This window comes from Leptonychotes weddellii, chromosome 7, assembly GCF_054177405.1.
Source record: "Leptonychotes weddellii isolate Sample4059 chromosome 7, ASM5417740v2, whole genome shotgun sequence".
Lineage (NCBI taxonomy): Eukaryota > Metazoa > Chordata > Mammalia > Carnivora > Phocidae > Leptonychotes > Leptonychotes weddellii.
The window spans coordinates 66,172,581-66,193,268 of NC_138375.1; positions in this window are offsets into that span (position 1 = coordinate 66,172,581).

The window sequence follows — 20,688 nt, forward strand, 5'->3', positions numbered from 1 at the left end:
AAAAAAAAAAAAGGAGAAGATAGTAGGAAGGGAAAAATGAAGGGGGGGAAATCAGAGGGGGAGATGAACCATGAGAGACTATGGACACTGAGAAACAAACTGAGGGTTCTAGAGGGGAGTGGGGTGGGGGATGGGTTAGCCTCATGATGGGTATTAAAGGGGGCATATATTGAATGGTGCGTTGGGTGTTATATGCAAACAATGAATCATGGAACACTACATCAAAAACTAATGATGTATGGTGATTAGCATAATAAAATAAAAAAAAAGAATCACACACACAAAAAAAGACAAGATAAATTTTGGTGAGGGTGTGGAGAAAAGGGAACCCTTGTACCCCATTGGTGGGAATATAAATTAATACCGCCATTATAGAAAACAGTTTGAAAGTTTTTTAAAAAATTAAAAATAAAATTACCATGTGATTCAGCAATTCCACTTCTGGATATGTATCTGAAGGAAATGAAATTGGTATTGAAAACAAATATCTGTACTCCCATGTTCATTGCAACATTATTCACAATAGCCAAGATACAGAAACAACCTAAGTGTCTGTAGATGGATGAATGGGTTAAGAAAGTGTGGTATTTATATATGACAGAATATTATATAGCCAAAAAAAGGAAATTCATCATCTGCAGGAACATAGATAAACCTGGAAAACATACAAAGTGAAGTAAATCAGACTGAGAAAGACAAATAACGTATAATCCCACTTATATGTAGAATCTAAACAAAAAAATAAGAGTAGAATGGTGCTTTTCAGAGTCTAGTAGATGAGGGAAATAAGGGGATGTTGGTCAAAGGTACAAATATCCAGTTATAAGATGAATAAATTTGGGGGAGTCTAATATACAGCATGATGACTATAGTTAATAATATTGTATTATGTGCTTGAAATTTGCTACAGGAGTAGATCTCAAGCATTCTCACCACATACACTCAAAAAATGGCAACTCTAGAGGTGATGACTGTGTTAATTAACTTGATGGGGAATCCTTTTATAGTGTGTGTGTGTATGTCATATGCATATATAAATCAAATATATATCATATGTGTGTGTATATACATATAAAATCACCACACTGTATACTTTAAATGTATACAATTTCATTTTTAATTATACCTTAATATAGTAGTAAAAAAAAAGGGCACTAAATAAAATCTTTGTCAAGAAATGAAAGAAAAATATAGTTGGTTTCCTTCTTTTGATTTCATGTATTAGGTAATTTTAAGTTGATGGACAGTTTTTTAAAACATCTTACTTTTATAACTCAGTTACCTCTTATGTACCCACTAGCAATATTTACTGATAGAGAAGAGAAATAAATGCAGAATATTTGAATTCATCTAAGATTCCGTGACTTAAGTTCATATGCTAAAAAGATTTGAGAACTTAAAATATTTCTATACTCTTCAGCAACTGCTTGCAGTGAAGATTGTCATTTTTTCTTTTTTTTCACCACATTGTGGTATAGTTTCAAAGTAGCAAAATGCCATTTTGATGGACTTTGTTTTGTAAAGATTTTCCTAAACAAGTTTACATTCTCCACTGTTGATGCAGAGGCTGCCTCTCCCCCTCACCTTTGAGCCCTCAAAGTAGGAAAAAGAGTTTCTTGGGAAGAAAAGAATCACATAATAAAATATTTTATAGTACTGATTTATTTTTTGGAATTGAATCTAGAAAGGAAATGAATGATCTTCTACATGAAGTCACGTTTGAAGAATTTTGCTTTACAATATAAATATGAAAGAATGTAGTATTGACTAATAAAGTTGTTTTCAACTATTCCTTTCTTGAACTAGATAGAAATTGATATTGAAAGAGGCCAAGAATATGAGTGCAGGTGACGTGGGAGGAATGCCTCTTTTATAAACTTTTGTTGCTGGGATTTTAGGTTTTCTACTTGTCCTTACCTACCTTTTACCATTTTTTTAAAGACTTTATTTATTTATTTGACAGAGAGAGACACAGTGAGAGAGGGAACACAAGCAGGGAGAGTGGGAGAGGGAGAAGCAGGCCCCCCCTGCTGAGCAGGGAGCCCAATGTGGGGCTCAATCTCAGGACTCGGGGATCACGACCCGAGCCAAAGTCAGATGCTCAACTGACTGAGCCACCCAGGTGTCCCTGTCTAGTTTCTTTTTAAATGTCTACACTTGGAAAAAAAAATCGGCAATACTCATTTCCCATTGCCCATATCTTATTTTAGGTTGAGTAAAGAAAAATTACACACCAGGCAGTTTTTTTTCCCTCAAGATACTGGGTAATTTTCTTTATTAGCGTGCCGTCAAGCCAATAATTAAATGTTCTTATTTGTAATCTTGAGAAATATTGCAATTCAGGATTAAATTTTCTTATATCGGGAAAATTCAATTTATTTCAATGTTAAAAAGTCCTGAGTTTTTGTAGTCTCTTTTGACCTAAATTGTAATAGTCATGTTCTATTTGTATGATATTAAACTCCTTAGTTTTTAATTACTCCAGTGATACTTAGCTGTTATATTTTTCCTTTATATCAAAGAGTTATTTGATTTAACCATCAGCCTTGTTTTTTCTAGAATTGCAACCTAAATAATAGTTCCTAAAACTGTATACTTTATATAGACTGGTTATGGCTATTAACACATGAGCTTAATTAAAAGCAGTATCTCAAAGCTGTAATATAAGGGGGTGGAAAAAGATATCTATGCCTTTTACAAAAATTATTGTAACAAAGTCATGTCTTTATATCAAACCAAATGGTTCTCAGCATGGATGGTTATTAAAAAATATCAGATTAAAAGACTAATATTTACTGAATATAGGAAACATACGTTACTCAGATATATTGGTGCATAATCTAACAAGCAAAAAAAAGTCAAATTATGTGATAATTAAAAAGATGAAAAAACATGTGAGCAAATGTTCAAATGCTTGTCTTATGAAATGTGAATCATATCCACCTTTTGGGAATGACAGGGCTGTGTCATTAGGTATCAGTTCTACTGAAAGATATGTCATATCTTAATGTTGGTTATGTCATATCTTAAGCTAGTTTAGATTAATTAAAACACACACATGTGTGAAAATGAATAATTCTCCTGTAACAGCAACCCTATTTTGACCTAATGTGTGGCTGAAATTTTTGCTTCATGTAAGAAAGCAGAAAGATAGTATTTAGGGAGCAGCGTTGTCCAAAGAAAAGCCATAGAATTAAAAATGATGAACCCTTATTAATTCTATGACCTTGGGCAAGTGACTTCACCTTTAAGAGATTTTATCTTCATCCCTTTTCCCTCATCAGTAAAATGGGAAATTGAAAATCGCCTTTTAGAAGAACTAAAAAATGTAAATCAAAAATCAGAAAATGATAGCTGACACTTTAATATTGTTCAAAATTTGGTAACTGCTTTTACAGCTGCTGTTACTTCCACTGTCATAGCAAGTGCAAAGTTTGCTATTGGTGGTTGTGACTGCGACTCTTTTACACTAGAGAATGATTTCTGTGTAAACTAACAAAATGGCTAATCACTTATAAAACAGCCAAACATAGTTGTAGGTCTAGCCTTCAGTTCCTCTTAAAATGTATTTTAAAAAGTGACATAAAGTTAGAGGGATGGTTTTTATAGTGCTTTAATGATTTCTGAATGCTGAAATAAAAGTCATGCAAAGATAGGCTGTGCCAAAATAAGTTTTATTCTCAGAATGCATGTAGCTTTAAGTTATGTTTCAAATTATGACTTTGAGAGATACAGAATATAAGAATGTGAAAGGAACTCCTCTGCCTACTCCCTGATTTCACAAGGGGGCAAGATTTAGAGTTTAAGTGACTTGAACGAAGTAGCCACTATTCAGAACAAACGTTAGAATCAGAGCCATTTCCCCACAACAGGTTGCTTTTTTAAAATAACCCAGGGACTACCTAATAATAAGATATTTGGTTTTTATCCTCCTCCCCTCTGGATTATGTATTGGTTCAGACTATTTCTACTTCATCATTCCCCAATTAAAGCATAAGACATCTCTAACTATACTGCATTGAAAGAGAGAGGTCTACCAGGTTCCGAGGAGCTATTTTCCCTCAATAGCCTGATAACACAGTAACCCATACTTTCCAGAGATATGCCATTCAGATACCAGCAACAGACAAAAAGATCTGCCTCTAAACCATAGGATCTGTCACTGTTCACTCCATTCCCAAATATTAAGACTCTCTTGATTTCATACTTTCAAAATTCTGACTTCCAAATGAAATTTTAATTCATGTTACTCCGACAAATGAAAAATAAAAGTTTAATTTATGTTTCTGTAAGATATGATCAGTTTTTCAGTTTTTTCAGTTGGGGAGAGGAGCATGTTGGAGAGGATTTAATTATAAATTAGTTATAACCTTAACCAATCACTGCACACATCGCTTATTAACAATATGTAATAAGACTGAATTTTTAAAATAGTATTTTATGAATCATAGCTGCACTGTGAAAAAATATAGAACGTATATAAACAAAAGCATTACCTGAACTCTTAACCCCCAAATTAAGCATTATTATTATTTTATGATATATGAATTTCTCTTTCTCTTTCTTCTTGTAATTGGAATATGACTCTTTGTGGATCTTGAGGTCATTTTAAATGTGCAAAATATTGCAGAAATAGGACTCAAATAATATTGATATTTTGTTATATCTCCATGCTATAATTTTCAGCTCATACCCTCCTTGATTTGTTTTAGCTTTAAAAAAATTATGTATAAATAGATAAATAGATGATAGATGGAAAGATATAAGATAGATGTATAGAGATAGATTGTCTTCAGATTTCTCCAAATTCTTCCCTATGTCAGCCACAAAGGTAGAGTTTTCTGATGTTCTCTTGTCTTTGGACTTGTAAAATTTCATAGTCCAATTATACTTTGTTCAGTTTCTTCTCTACCCAAAGCTTTGTATCAAAAAATCTAAAATTTTCTAAATTTTCCAATCCCAATATTAAATTTTTCCTCCTTATTACTGGGCCAGGGATTAAATTTTTAGTTTCCCCTCCAAATTTATTTATAATTCTGTAATCATATCAAAATCCATAAAATTGATAGATTTATCTGAATAATTTTATTTTTAATATTTATGTTTGATATTACACTTCAGCAAATATCAGGATTACCTAGATTAAAGTGCAGTAAGAACCATAGCCTTTGTTTTTTAAAAGACCAAAAGGTAATTCTTTGCTTAAGCTACTTATCTGTCACCAGTCAACTGGAAGGTTGTTATTCATGTACTTGTTTTCTTCACTCTGGGATCCAAGCTGACAGAGTGACCATTATTTCCTGGGCAGAGGAAGAAAAGGTAGGGAAGCATGTGCTGACTTTTTAAGCTTCTGCCTGGAAGGGACACGTATCACTTTTGTTTATGTTCAATAGAAGTTTCAAATCATATAACCCAACTTCAAATGGGTAAGAAAGATGAAGTCTACTATGTGTCTGAAAAGAAAGCCAGAATATTTGTGAATAGCCACACATGGAGGTAGAGAGTGTGACATATCTAATCTGTTTTTCACAGGATTTCATTAAAATATTTTACTCTAATATAAATTTCTGTGAATATTTTAATTACTCAACAGTATTATTTTTATGGATATAAACCATAATTTAGCAGATTTCTTAGTTTTTACCTGAAAGCCCATTTACATTCTTCTAAATTATAAACCATGATGCTGCATGCTTTCTTTTATACATACAACTATATAAAATTATTTCCTCAGGCTTTATAGTTCTAGACAAATTGCTGACTCAAGGACTATTGCTCAAATGACCCTTCACAGTGAGCTAATTCATAGTCCTCCTGTAAGCATTGTCAGTGTTTTCATATCTTCTCCAAAAATAAGCATTATTTTGTGTTATCTTTGTCACTCCAATTTGTAAGAAATGTGATATCAGTTTTTAATAGATATTTTGTTGATTATTTTAAGGTTTTGATTAGTTTTGTTTTAGTAGTTTGGACTTCCTATATTGTGAATCCCCCTGAGTTTGAAAACTAATTTAAACTAGGAATTAAAATAATTTATATATTCTTGACACAAAGGTGGGCATATAATAGCTGAAAGTTTTAAGGAGTGCAGACACAGCAAATATATTAGCTTCAAATTTAAATAAAATTAAATCACAATGAAGAGTATACTTTTTGTCAAAAAATAAAAAAAAGATATTCTTAAGTAAAATTTACTTTAAAATTGCTATGGAAGTTTACTGTTTCATCATTCCCTATAAATTTAAGCTTATGGAAGAAACTTTGTAACTTCATTATTTAGATATGACTACCTGAGGGTGTATTGGGAAGGGGTATACTAATGCAGAGAAAATTGTTTTGTTACATTTATGTTATTACTTTCATTTATAATTCACTTATAAAATTTTGTTCTTTTGTGTTTTCAACATTTTTGGGTTTTTTAGGTGAATCTTTTTTAAGAATCAATACTCCTTTTTGCCCCGAGTACAGAGATCTTCTATTAATTTTTGAGTTAAATCATTTCCATTTTTGTCATCACTGGTATCATCCTCCCCTATTATTTTATATTTAATTCTTACTTTACAGCCTTCTCTTAGTAGTCTTCTATTTGAGTGAGTTATGGGGGAATTTGTCCACCCCTTTTTCTAATGGGTAATATGAGTACATACTGTGTATTTCCTGAACTATGTTGATTCTTTCCTTTGTTGTCCAAATGTTGGAATTGTTATGCAGATAATTATTTGAAACTTTAATCTGAAATCCAAACTTTTTAGATTTCTTAGCCATGAAAAGGAAGGAGAATAGAAACAAAAATTATAAAAAAAAAAGCCTATAATTCCTATATATCTACCAAAGGAACCTCATCTCATGGGATATTTTCCAGATTATTTTCCATTGCATTTGTAACTTTAACCTGAAAATGTCTTATCTGACTGACAGCTGCCTTCAATCCTTGAGACATTTCTTTTTTGATTCAATAAATATTTTTTAGGTTATTGTTTGTAGAGACATTGTGACAGATTAAAAGACATTGAAATAATGGTAAAGTTGTAGAATGAATTTTCCTTTGAGATGCTTGAATAACTCCATGAAAATTTCATGGCTTTATACATTTTATAAAATTGGTTTTAAAGGTGGTTCTGTGTATTTACTGAACTATGTTGAAGTTTAAATAATTTGTAATTATCCTAAATATTACAAAACAAACATTTATTGAGTCATTTTTTATGCATGGTTAACATACCAACAAATATTAGTTGAGAAATAAATGTCTGCCCAAACTCCTTCATCTATCATCAGAGCTGAAATTCACAGACCCTCCTTTGAAGCATGTGTATGTGTGCATATATTTGGGTGCAATTTTAGAAGTATCCAGGACTAGAGGTATAATAACTATCTTAAGAATCATATACATGCTGAAGATAAAACTACCGTAATCAACTACAACAATAATATATATAAAAGATTTTAAACCACAGTCATAATGCAAAGCATCTTCAAAAGAGAAGCTGCATAGCCAAAGTGCATTTTGATTTAGGAATCTGTATAATTTTATTTTTTTTCTAAAAATCTTGGAAAGATATAGGTGTTCTAATACATTTTGAGCCTTGTTGATATCACACTTCCTAGTCATAAAATTTGTTGGAGTCTTTAATTACAAAGCACAAAAAGTATGCACCATATTTACAAAAAATATTTTTAAAAATGACTTTTCATGTATAAATTCATTTTGAAATATGGTGAGCTTAAGTATGTGCAAATTAGTGGTTTGCTTGCTTTTTATGATTATTATATCAAGCAGTGCTAAGTGATCATATATCAATGCCATTTGCTATAGACTTAGCTACTTGTGTGGTGGAAACCTGAGGTTTCTTTCTTCCATCTCTCCATGTCTAGAAATGTTATCTATGAGAAACATGAGAAACCACTCAAGATTTACCCAGGTGTTTATACAAATTAATGATTTAAAGGAGGAAGCAGATAGTAGGTGAGGTAGGCTGATATTATTAAGTGGTTTCTCTTAGTTAAAAACTTATTTATAGAGTTTGCAAGAAGTCCAGATAAAGCCAATAGCATAGGCCAGCATAATAATATGAAAATTCCAATTAAATATAGATATATTGGTAAAAGTAAATTGGTGATTTTTTTCACAATTAAGTTCTGATGTATAAAGATCTATTAAGGAAAAAAATAAGAGGATTCATAAAAAGGGTTATGAGTATTATAGACACTTCCTAGTATATAAAAATAAAGCTTGAACTTAATGTAAAAATAAGCAAAAGTCAATGTACTGCATTTAATTTGGTGATTTCAGTGAAGGAATATGTCATCAGGTATCCTGAAAAGGTCACTACTTGTAGTACTATTTATGAGAAAGTAAGTATAGAAATATATTAGAGAGAGACAGTGTTTTCCTGAAATAGGAAATGAAGCGGAAACTGAATGAGTCATGAGAGTTCAAGAAAGATGTAGTAAAAATTGATCCATATTGTTTCTTTACTGTTTTTGCAAAGTATATATGAAAGCCTTAGAAGAAATTATTATCAAATACATTTGAGCAAATAAAAGGAAATACTTCACACAGCATTATGGAAATATATTGCCTTTAGAAGGTCATAGAGTCAAAGCTGTAACTGATTAATAGGACCAATGATAATATTTGTATTGGCCAACATGAGGAAGTTGGGGCCAGCTCCATGCTAGCTTCAGGGACTTTTCTCTGAACTTCATCCAAAAGCACTTCTAGCTTAGGGGCCCTGTGTGTGCTTAATTAACTCCGTCTGACCCAGTTATACAGAGTAAAGGCATCAATCTATCAGATTTGGCTCACTTTCTTCCAGGGAGTTTCAGGTGAAGGTCTTCTACCTATTTTTGGACTAACCAAAGCAAATTGCCTCCTCTTCCACCCCCTCCCCGCCACACACACCAAAGAAGAAAACATGGTGTTGGTGAACTCAGCACTTTGATCTACGCTGATGAGTGTGAAGTATTTCCTATTCTAATTCTATGGACACAATGTAGTATAATAGACAAAATATAGAAGTAAGAGTCAGAAAATCTGGACTAAAAAACAGTGTGTTCCTTAACTGACTATGTGACTTTAGGCAAACCATTGAACTTTTCATAGGTTTCGTTTTCTCCATTAAAATAATGGATAAAATAAAGTAAAATAAAATAGAATAATAATGGAAACAATCATAACAAAACTCCTAGGGATATAAACCCTAAGTCATTAATAAAAATTTTTTAAATTATATTTTTGTTGAAAAATCTATTCATAATTGGAGAATTCTCTACCATATATAAATATAAAATAGTTTATTTTGAATCTTCCTGTATTTTTTTATGAGTTTTCACTTTTTCTAAATATTAATTCTGTTCACCAGATGCCAGACTCTGTATCACTTTCTGCCCTACCAGTATATATGCACAGGTATTCCACACTTTTTTATTTGGGCCCAAGGAAACTGTCTTTATAAATAAAGTGAGGCTAAGTAAATGAAGGTTGATAATGGGAAAATTACCTACAAAGGAGGATGTTTGACTTGGCCTCATTTTCTCATTTCCAAGATTCACTTTCTCACATATTTCTCTTTTCACCAAGATGGGCTCAGGAGTCACTTGCTCCAACTATAGGTCATGGGTAACTAAATTATAGGTACTTGATTTGATTGATTGATTGATTGATTGTAAAGATGGTAAATTAAGCCAAAAAAAAAAATTGAACCCTCTTCCATAATATAAGTGAAGCAGCTGCTCAGTGACATACATTTCCCAACCATCCCCCCGTCTCCCGTGGTTCCAGGCATCCAAGTGGAGTGATGTGTTAGAAAAATTATAAAATGGAAAAAGCCTGGTCTCTGAATCATCACATAAAGGAAACCTGCCACCAACATAACACTTACATAGAACTGCTTTAAGAATTAGAAATAAGCTTTTATTGTGTTATGCCACTGAAGTTGTGGGATTTTTTTTTTAACCTACAAATATTACTCAAGCAAATACCCAGTTATACAGATTAAATAAATTTAGACCATGCACACAGACATTTGTAAGTGCTGGGAGTAACAGAAAAAGGGAGTATGAGATAAATCTTGGTAGTCTGAACTCCTGCAATTGCATTTTACTTAGGGGCTGGAGACACTGCTATTGCATGCTATCTCTTGGTCTGCCTCCATACATAGGATGCTATCTTAGCACCTTCTATTCAGAAACCAAACATCTATCCTCTGAAAGACAAAACACAGGAGAGTGAAGTCCAAAGAGGAAGAGTATTTTTTCTATCTACTCAACCTTTCCATGGTAGCATGAACACAGCTATAGACAATACATAAATGAATGTGACTGTGTTCTAATAAAAGATATTTATGAAACCAGGCAGTGGGCTGGATTTGGTCCACAATCATAGTTTACCAACCCCTGATTTAAGAAATTAATTTATTCAGTATTCTATTTTTTTGTTCCTATTCTTTTCCAGTGGCCTTTGATCACAGTTTGATTTTATATAACTCTAATATCTATATGGGATGCTGTAAGTTGGGCTTTGTGGTTCCCAGTGAAAAACTCAGCCCTCCCCCTATCAAGTTCTGACTCAATTAAAAAAAATTTTTAAGATAGTAGATAAAGGCTTAAATATTATTCTATTACAAATATAATTGATATTTGAATATGTGTCTTGGACATTTCCAAATTCAATTTTTATGAACCCTAGAACTAGATCAGTTTGCCTGCTCAGTTAGGGAAGCTTGATGGGCCATCACAAGCTCCATGATGGAGGAAGACCCTTGTAAAACAAAGCGTGGAGGAGTGAGGCAGAGCAGAGAGTATACTTACTGTGTGTAAGCTCAGTCCTAATATTAAGGAAAGAGAAATGGGTGAATACAAATCTCTAGTCTTTTGTTAGTTTGTTTCCTTTTAAGTCCTTTAGTCCAGTTAACCAATTTTTGTCCAATATATTCTCACCCAACAGTGGCATGATGGAAGGGTTGACTGGGGCAGAAGTGATCAGCCATCTCTCAGGATAGTCTGTTCCCAAGAATTCAAGAAAAATCAGTTGCACTGAACAATATGGTTTCCATAAGTTACCAAAACCAAAGTTAAAGAAACTAATACACTAAAGTCTAATATTTATGGCACAGGACCTAGCCTGAATCAGATACTTTTGCAGCCTCAAACACTACTTCTTGTTTATTTCTCATATATCGTGGCCCAATGTACCAGATATTGAGGATACCATCTTCATATAGTACCAAAAAAATGCTTTTTAGATCATATTTATTGTATCTAATTCTTCAAGAAAACTTTTCTGCACCTCATTACATTGCAGGTAATTGCTTCCTTCCCTAGTGTTTCATTAAGCCCTGCTCAAAATGCCAGAAGACAACTTTCAATAAAGTATTATGATTAATTATACATATTTGTTTTTCCTTACCTAGTTGACCATGATTAACATGCTATATTCCTAACATGTGAATCATGGTCAATCAGGAAAAACAAATATATATAATTATCCATATTACCATATATGTATCAGTATTATTATGTTTATAAATATATATGTGAAGTTAACATAGACTATAATATATTTTATAAATATGTATTTTTATTGCATTTAATAGGGAAAAGTAATTCTAAGCAAGAATGAAAAGTATTGAAATTTCAGTGTTATGAAATTCTATGTGTGACTGGGATTTGGGTATTGCAGGAGAGGTTAAGAGCTTTCCAGTATCTCTCAAATTATGTCTCCATGAGTACAACTCTGTAGATAAAGTACAGGATCTAAATTTTGTGTAGTTTTAAAGTAGGAGATAGCGGGGCACCTGGGTGGCTTAGTCATTAAGTGTCTGCCTTTGGCTCAGGTCATGATCCCAGGGTCCTGGGGTCGAGCCCCACATTGGGCTCCCTGCTCCGCGGGAAGCCTGCTTCTCCCTCTCCCACTCCCCCTGCTTCTGTTCCCTCTCTCGCTGTGTCTCTCTGTCAAATAAATAAATAAAATCTTTAAAATAAATAAATAAAATAGGAGATAGCAATTCAGAAAGATGGTTTAAGAGAGTGAACTGACAGGATTAAAAAGGTATGTAAAGCATGAATGATCAGGAATTTTTCTTATGTGAGATATTAAACAATGTTTGATATTTTAAAGAATTTTTATTTATTAGATCAATCTCCAAATTTTTAATAATTTCTTGAAATAATACCTCTTTTAAGCAATATGTAGTTTAATGATCTAAGATTTTTTAAATATTTCAGATCACCTACTAATAATAGTTATTTTCTATTAAATTATTTCAGTGTTCATATCTGTTTATATATAACTGATGTTTGAATGATGTCATCAGCTACAAAACTAAAAACATATTGTACAAATACAAACACAAGAAACTAGTGTTCTGAAGAATTTTCCATATTTTTTGTCACTATTGATAAACTGTCCAGGAAAATAATGGCTGTGTGAGTTAAATGCCATGAAAATATTTATTTTTTATTAAGAGATGGTATTTACCATGGAAAGAAAATAGTTTTTATTCAACATATACTATGTACCAGACCCAGTGCATATAATTTCACTGAATGACATTACAACTCTTATTTAACAAACACTGGAATTACTAAATGCCACAAAGCAGAAAAGTGGAATAAGCTCTCTATTAAAAAAAAAAATAGACATCACAGTGGTAAGTCAATATTATGTTTAAAAACATAAAAGTGATAATTAGATATACACTAAACTTTAAAAAAATGTGCTCAACTAATATTTGTTGAGCTTCTAGTCTGTACCAGACTAGACTTTTAATAGTCTAAACGTATACATTTTAAAATAAGATTAAAAATTTACTGTGACAAAAGTATTCTCTTAAGAATTTAAATATGTTAGCTTTTGTTATAAACATATTTTTCTTATCAAATTTAAATAAATGTAAGCTCTATTTGTATATTCCCATTCAGGAAGTTTTACCTGAGAATCAGTCCTGGGAAAAAATAGATCGGTTTTAAACAGAAGAGATAAGCCGAAAGATCAGATAGCTTTTTTGGATTCTATTTCACAGCTTTCTTTATTGTCTCTTACATCACATCAATATCTTTCTTCTGATTGACTATATTGGATACTTGCAATGTTTTTCAATGCTTTTTGAAAAAATTATCATGATCTTTAATGGCCCTGTTTAAAAAAAAATCCCTATTTCCTACTATAAAATCTAGTCTATTGCAATTTCTTTTTAACTTGCCATTTGATGTAAACATCAAAAAACATAATTATTTAGGGGCTCCTGGGTGGCTCAGTTGGTTAAGCGACTGCCTTTGGCTCAGGTCATGATCCCAGAGTCCTGGGATCAAGTCCCACATCAGGCTCCCTGCTCATCAGGGAGCCTGCTTCTCCCTCTGACACTCTCCCCTGTCATGCTGTTTCTCTCTCTCTCAAATAAATAAATAAAATCTTTAAAAAAAAAAACAAAATAAACATAATTTTTGAAAATAAATACGTTTAGGATTGTGAAATCAATATGGACCAGTCTAATTGACACAGTTTCATTCATATTCTAGTATGTGTAACTCCTACCAAAGAATTTTAGTTGTTTCCCCAAAGCAGGTCACATAGTATCTTTCACCACATGTTATCAGTACCTTCTGTTTTAATTCAGTACTATTTCCATTAGATTTATTATAAATAAACATGTAATTTATTCATTTAGGTAAATGTGTACAACTTTAATACTCTGTATATCTATAGCATACATATGTGTGTATGGACAAACAGATACAGAGAGAATGTTATGAGTACAATGTATTATATTAATAATTTGAAAATGAGAAATTAGGTACAGAGAAGATCTTCAGATTAATAGGGACAAATGCACAATAAGCAGATCTGAAAGAACCTTGAGTGTTATGTAAATTTTGTTAGGCTCTTTTGAGGCTTTGCTTAATTGTTACTTATTTAGAAAAATCTACAGCATTTCCTGTTGCATGAGATTGAAAAGGAGCATTCACAGGTGAGGACTGGTCCTATGCACCTAGTAAGGAGCAGAATATGAGTTCTCTTTCTTTGAAAAGGTATTCTATATGCTCTTAGCCATACAGCATTCCTTTTTTTTTTTTTTTAGATTTTATTTATTTACTTGTCAGAGAGAGAGCACAAGTAGGGGGGAGCGGCAGGCAGAGGGAGAGGGGAAGCAGGATCCCTGCTGAGCAAGGAGCACGATGAGGGATTTCATACGAGGACCCTGGGATCATGACCTGAGCTGAAGGCATACGCTTAACTGACCGAGCCCACCCAGGCATCCCTAGCATTCCTTTTAAACCTAATCTTATTTTATTATTGGGCTACCTTGTTAGATAGAACTGGATCCATTTACATTCTCCTTATTTACTCTATCAATCTTATCTGCTAAGACCTTATATAGAACATCTGTGATTCTTGGAAGACACTTTGATACCATGTTCCTGAGTATAAATACCTAAGCAAGAACAATTACCTGTTTCAGATTTATGAACAAAGCTGTAAGTGCAAAGTCAGCCTTCGTTTTCACTGATAATAGTCATTAGAGGATAAAGAAAGAGGTAACTCAAGGACTATGAAAAATAGGTAATGTGAAGATATACAATCTAAATATAGTTTTGTATATTAACTCATATTGGGCTGAGATGCTACACTTAAATTGTCACTGGACATCAGGAGGTCAGCAAAAGTTTACAAAACATCTTTTTTTTAACATCTCTGGGTTTTGTTTTGTTTTGTTTTTTTAATTACTCTAGGATTCCAAAGAAGTTGTAAGTACCAGGAAAGGAGAAACGAGAAGGGATTATTGTAATCCCTCCATGTTCAAAACCCACAGATAGAGCTCTTTAAAAATCATTATGTTTTGGGGGTCTTTTAAATGTCAAATTGTGATTTTGTGATTTTAAATAGGTAATTTTGTTGATGTGATATATTTGGTAATCCTTTCTGATTACTTAATATCAATATTCTAAAATACCAGTATGAATGCAAAAATAGAAAACAATTCATTGAGACATATTATAAATAGTGGATAGGAATGGTAACTTTTTAAAATTATACAACTATATGGATCAAATGAAATGTTTTCATGAAATATTTTCTTTGCATTATCTTGTTCTGCCATAATCAGTCTATAACTAAAAAACACTGAAAATAGCTCTTGGACAAGTTTTGTTTTGTTTTTAATTTATTCTTGGTTTTTGGCATTTGACACATGCAAACAGTGATGTCCATGAATAGTGATGTCTGTGATCAGTGGATCTTGTGCTAGATACTTTTGTTAGCATGGGGTCTGCTAGCCTATAGCCTCTTGTAAATGGTCTTCACCCAGCTCACTCACAGAGCCTAATCAAAAAGGATCCATGACCACCTCAGTGTAACAACACTTCTGGAGCAGGCACCTGAGCAAAGAATAGCCAATCAGTGTATCAGCCAGCCTGTTATGATCTGGTTTGCCAAGATTGGCTGAGCCAATCAGATATCCTTTCTCGGAAATGTAAATAAGTACTTAGGTATGGCAGTTTATGGTGAAAGATGTTATAAGTACTCATAGAGGGTCGCCTGGGTCGCTCAATCAGTTAAGTGTCTGCCTTCAGCTCAGGTCATGATCTCAGGGTCCTGGGATCAAGTCCCGCAGCATCCGACTCCCTGCTCAGTGGGGAGCCTGCTTCTCCCTCTTCCTTTGCCTGCCACTCCCCTTGCTTGTGCTCTCTCTCTCTGTCAAATGAATAAATAAAATATTGTTTAAAAATAACTACTTGTAGAAACCCAAAATTTTGAGAGAACATAAGTTACAATTATGAAGAGGCAAAAGCTTGGGGAATATCTGTTAAAAAAAAATCTATAAACACATGCCTTCACACAGTGGAGGAAAACAAGGGAGTTGTAGCACAAGGGAAAGAAGTATAAGGAGTAGTGCCCTGTTAATGTGGACATCAGAGTGAAAAGCCTGTAGCTCTGTTCTACTCCTATTACTGCCCTTCTTGAGGTTAGGATGTTTGGCTTCTTACAATACATCTGAAATTGTGTTCTTCACAAGCACATGAACTTAATTAGATAAATAACAAGATATAGATTTTTTTTTGAAGTATAGGATAAACAAAACAAAACAAAACATTTCATTATCTTTAGAAAAATGCAGTAAAATGGGGATTTCTTTTTCAAGTTTAACTAAACAGAAATACTAGTATAGCAAAGACAGTAAATTTTGGCACCAACTACAAATCTTCCACTTAATAGCTGTGGGATCTTTAGGGAGTTATTAACCCTCTTGTATCTATTTCAACATCTACAAATGGGGATAAAATTCATACCTAACTCAGAGAGTTAATATGATGAATAAGTGTTATTACAGCTGAAGTGCTTAGAGGCATATAAGATCTCAGTGAGTGTTATTTTTATTTATTATTATGTTATCATAATCACATACTCAAATACTTGTCATTCATACATTTAACCACAAACACTGTCCTAATCTCTTTGTGTCAGAAAATGATGTTCTTACATAATAATAGCATAGACACTAATAATGAATGTTTGATTCAATGTAAATTTATTAACATAAAATTAGTTTATATGGTTTAATATTGAATGCAAACAGAGCCAAGATACAAATTCTTTGTTTATATAGTGGAGTTGACCATGGGAATAATACTTATAACTCTCTTTTGGAGAGGAAGTAACTATTGGCTGTAGTTCAAGTCATGAATAGACACACTGAGTAAAGGAACTGCAGAGTATTAACTTACAGCCATTTCATTCTGTGGAAGATATGGAGTCAAAGGGAACATTTCCACTTACTGTGACGTTTTGAACTACTTAAGTAAGTTTCCAGTTTACTGTTGAATGTATGCTTAGTGCCTTATTGTCCATAATTTAAGTATAAAGATTTAAGAATTTGTGACAGAGTCTAAAAGAGTTCATAAATTGGAGAGGACTAGAAAGGAAAATAAACAAGATGTTTTCCCTTACCTTTATTATTATTATTATTTTTAAAGATTTTATTTATTCATTTGACAGAGAGAGATATAGCGAGAGCAGGAACACAAGCAGGGGGAGTGGAAGAGGGAGAAGCAGGCTTCCTGCCGAGCAGGGAGCCCGATGTGGGACTCGATCCCAGGACCCTGGGATCATGACCTGAGCCGAAGGCAGATGCTTAACGACTGAGCCACCCAGGCGCCCCACCTTTATTATTTTCTATTAAGAGATTTCTTCTATATATTACCCATGTGTTTACTCTTGGACACACTTTTCTTCCTTTAATTAATTATATTCAGCAAAACCACTCAAAGGAAAGCATAGTGGTTGTGAATGACTACTGTTGATAAATATCCTCTCCATTTGTAGCAGAATCAGGAAGGAGGCATCCCTAACCATCTGGGGGTTCATCAGTTTAGGGACATTTAAATAAATTACTTGGGACAGTATATAATTTTAGGTTAAAACTCTGGAAAATAAATTTATCGTAAAGTAAAAAGATAAATTACAGCATATTCAATCTTGAATACATTTTTAAATCACTGTAGCAATGAACATGTTCCAGGAAAGGTTTCCATTTCCTCTGTTGCTTGATTTTTATACTCCTATTGGTTAAATTAATCTTCAAATTATTGATTACCAAGTAACATTGTGGATTGGTCTTCTATAGCGTGAATCTAACTAGCATGTTTGTTTTATCATTAATCTTGTTGGTCATTATATCATTTACTGTGCATTATAACGAGATAAATTGCACAAATGCTTAATATTGTTAGTTCAGCTTGGCTGCTTTCTTTAGTGACACTAATTCTACAGAGCAGTTGGGCAAAATCAATGTCTTATGCACCATTTATATTAAATTATGCTTGTTATATGATTGAATCAACACTACATAGAGTTTTCTCAAGTTAATTGATCAACTCCTACAAAACAAATTAATATGATACATCAAACTTATGGAGTTGTCGTCCAGAAAGAATATAATAAACATCAGTGCTGAAAGAAAACCAGTATTCCTTTTAGAATACTGAACTCCTCAACCCTAATCAAATGGCTAGCTAAAAGTATTAGCAGAGAGAATGCAAATGTAGATTTAATGGGAGATATTCCTACTTTTCTAGTAGGAGTTAAGATATGTGTGTCAGGTGATATAAGTGCACTTGTTAAAACATTTCAGTGTTGTTTTCCCCCCCTCTAGTTACCTGCCCCTACCTGGTTAAGAAAAACAGATTTTGAAAAATCACTTAGGAGGTCTTTTTTTTCCTTTACTAGTTTAAATGGCTGTAATAGGAGACATCTCCCTAAAGTTCAATCTTAGTAAATATTCTATGAACTGCCTTCTGTGTTTTAGCAAATTAACTAATTTTCATATTGTTCAAATATTTCTTTTATGAGAACAGGATGTCAAATTTATCCAGCTGTGTTTGAATATTACTATGTTTTATAATCATTAACACAAATTCATTAGAGTTCTGTGTGGATTAAGGATGAGTGTAAGAGGGGTGCCTGGGTGGTTCAGTCAGTTAAGTGACCAACTCTTGATTTCTGCTCAGGTCATGATCCCAGGGTCCTGGGATCCAGCCCTGCTTTGGGCTCCCTGCTCAGCAGGGAGCCTGCTTGTCCCTCTCCCTCTGCCTGCCACTCCCCCTGCTTGTGCTCTCTCCCCCTCTCTCTATGAAGTAAATAAATAAATAAAATCTTTAAAAAAAGAGAAATGGGTGAGTGTAAGAAAATTATTATAAATTAATATTATGTCAAATTTTTTTCAAATACTCTAGTCCTTATATTTTTTGTAGACTTGAGATTTTGAAAGTTTGAGCCATTGTAAAAAGAAATACACACACACACACATACACACATATACATACTAGAACTTTTGCCTCCTATAGGCAAGTGTTATATAAGTAAATATAAGAAGGAACATGTAAATCCTATGTGTTTATTATATATGACTTAAAGAAAAAAATTCTACATAAAATATTTTACTTTAACTACAGTGTTAAGTTTTAATCATCTGGATGCATTTAGAGTAACTAATAAATAAGAGAAGAAATGAAAATATTTGAGACAAATTTTAACAATCAGTGGCATCCAGCTAACTACCTGGTACTTCACCAAGGAAATGAATGTAAAACTGGAGAAAAAACAGGTTGGTCTACTTTAGCTATGTATTGTAAAGATGATGACAAGATGAATACTTTTGAACAATACTCTGTTTATCTATGTTTAAAGATATAATGGCCTGACACTATATATTAATTTAGCAAAGTTAGAGTATGGGTCTCCCTTTCAGTTCTTTCCTCTATTCAATGGCATACCATTTCATTTCTCTCTCAAAGTGTTCCTTTAGTGTTTAGATATAACCCTTAGGAAAGGATGACCTTGATAATAAATTAGTCTTTTCAATCTGCTCTGATTAACATCTAGTTAAATATTGTATGCAAGTTTTCTGAACAAACACAGAAATTATATATTCAATGTCTTCTCTTTAGGGGGATGAGAAATTATAAATATATTCCTTTCTGTTAAATAGCATCTGTTGAGTGTAAATATAATTCCAAAGTATATTTCTTTTGACTGTGTTTTTAGAAATTCTATGGGATTACATTCCCAAAGGATATTAATTAAAATTATTTTAAATAACTGAGCCATTCAAGAAAATATTTGAAGCTTTTATATTTTCAAAATGAAAAACAAAATATTTTACCATGATAACATTACATCCTACATATTGTCAGATATCTCAGTAAAAATTGAATGGACATGGGGGAGCTGGGTAGCTCAGTCGGTTGAGGGGCCTACTCTTGGTTTTGGCTCAGGTCATGATCTCAGGGACCTGGGATCAGCCCCTACTTCGGGCTCTGCACTCAGTGGGGAGTCTACTTGAGGATTCTCTCTCTCCTTCTCCTTCTGCCCCTCCCCCTGCTGTCTCTCTCTCTCTCAAATAAATAAATCTTAAAAAAATTGAATGAACATAATCTTTGTAATTTTAGTGTATATATTCAAATTTTAATTAACCAGGCAATATATATTTATTTTAAAAGCATGTTCGGGGCACTTGGGTGGCTCAGTCGTTAAGCGTCTGCCTTCGGCTCGGGTCATGATCCCAGAATCCTGGGATCGAGCCCCGCATCGGGCTCCCTGCTCAGCGGGAGGCCTGCTTCTCCCTCTCCCACTCCCCCTGCTTGTGTTCCCTCTCTCGCTGTCTCTCTGTCAAATAAATAAATAAAATCTTTAAAAAAAAAAAAAGCATGTTCAAGTTTAATGATGTTGTAATCATTTAAATTGTATTGCCTACACATTTAAGTATTAACATTATGTGTCATAAAAGGTACTTCAGAAATATAGGAATAAAGCCAATATATTTATAAAAAGAATTGATAAAGAGGTGAAAGACCTGTACTCTGAAAACTATAAAACACTGATGAAAGAAACTGAAGATGACACAAGAAATAGAAAGTCATTCCATGCTCATGGATTGGAAGAACAAATACTGTTAAAATGTCTATACTACCCAAAGCAATCTACACTTTTGATGAATCCCTGTCAAAATAACAGCAGCGTTTTTCACAGAACTAGAATAAATAATCCTAAAATTTGTTTGGAACCACAAAAGACCCTGCATAGCCAAAGCAATGTTGAAAAAGAAAGGCAAAAATGGAGGTATCACAATTCCAGACTTCAAGTTATATTACAAAGCTGTAATTCTGCTTCAGTGACCATATACTGTTGTT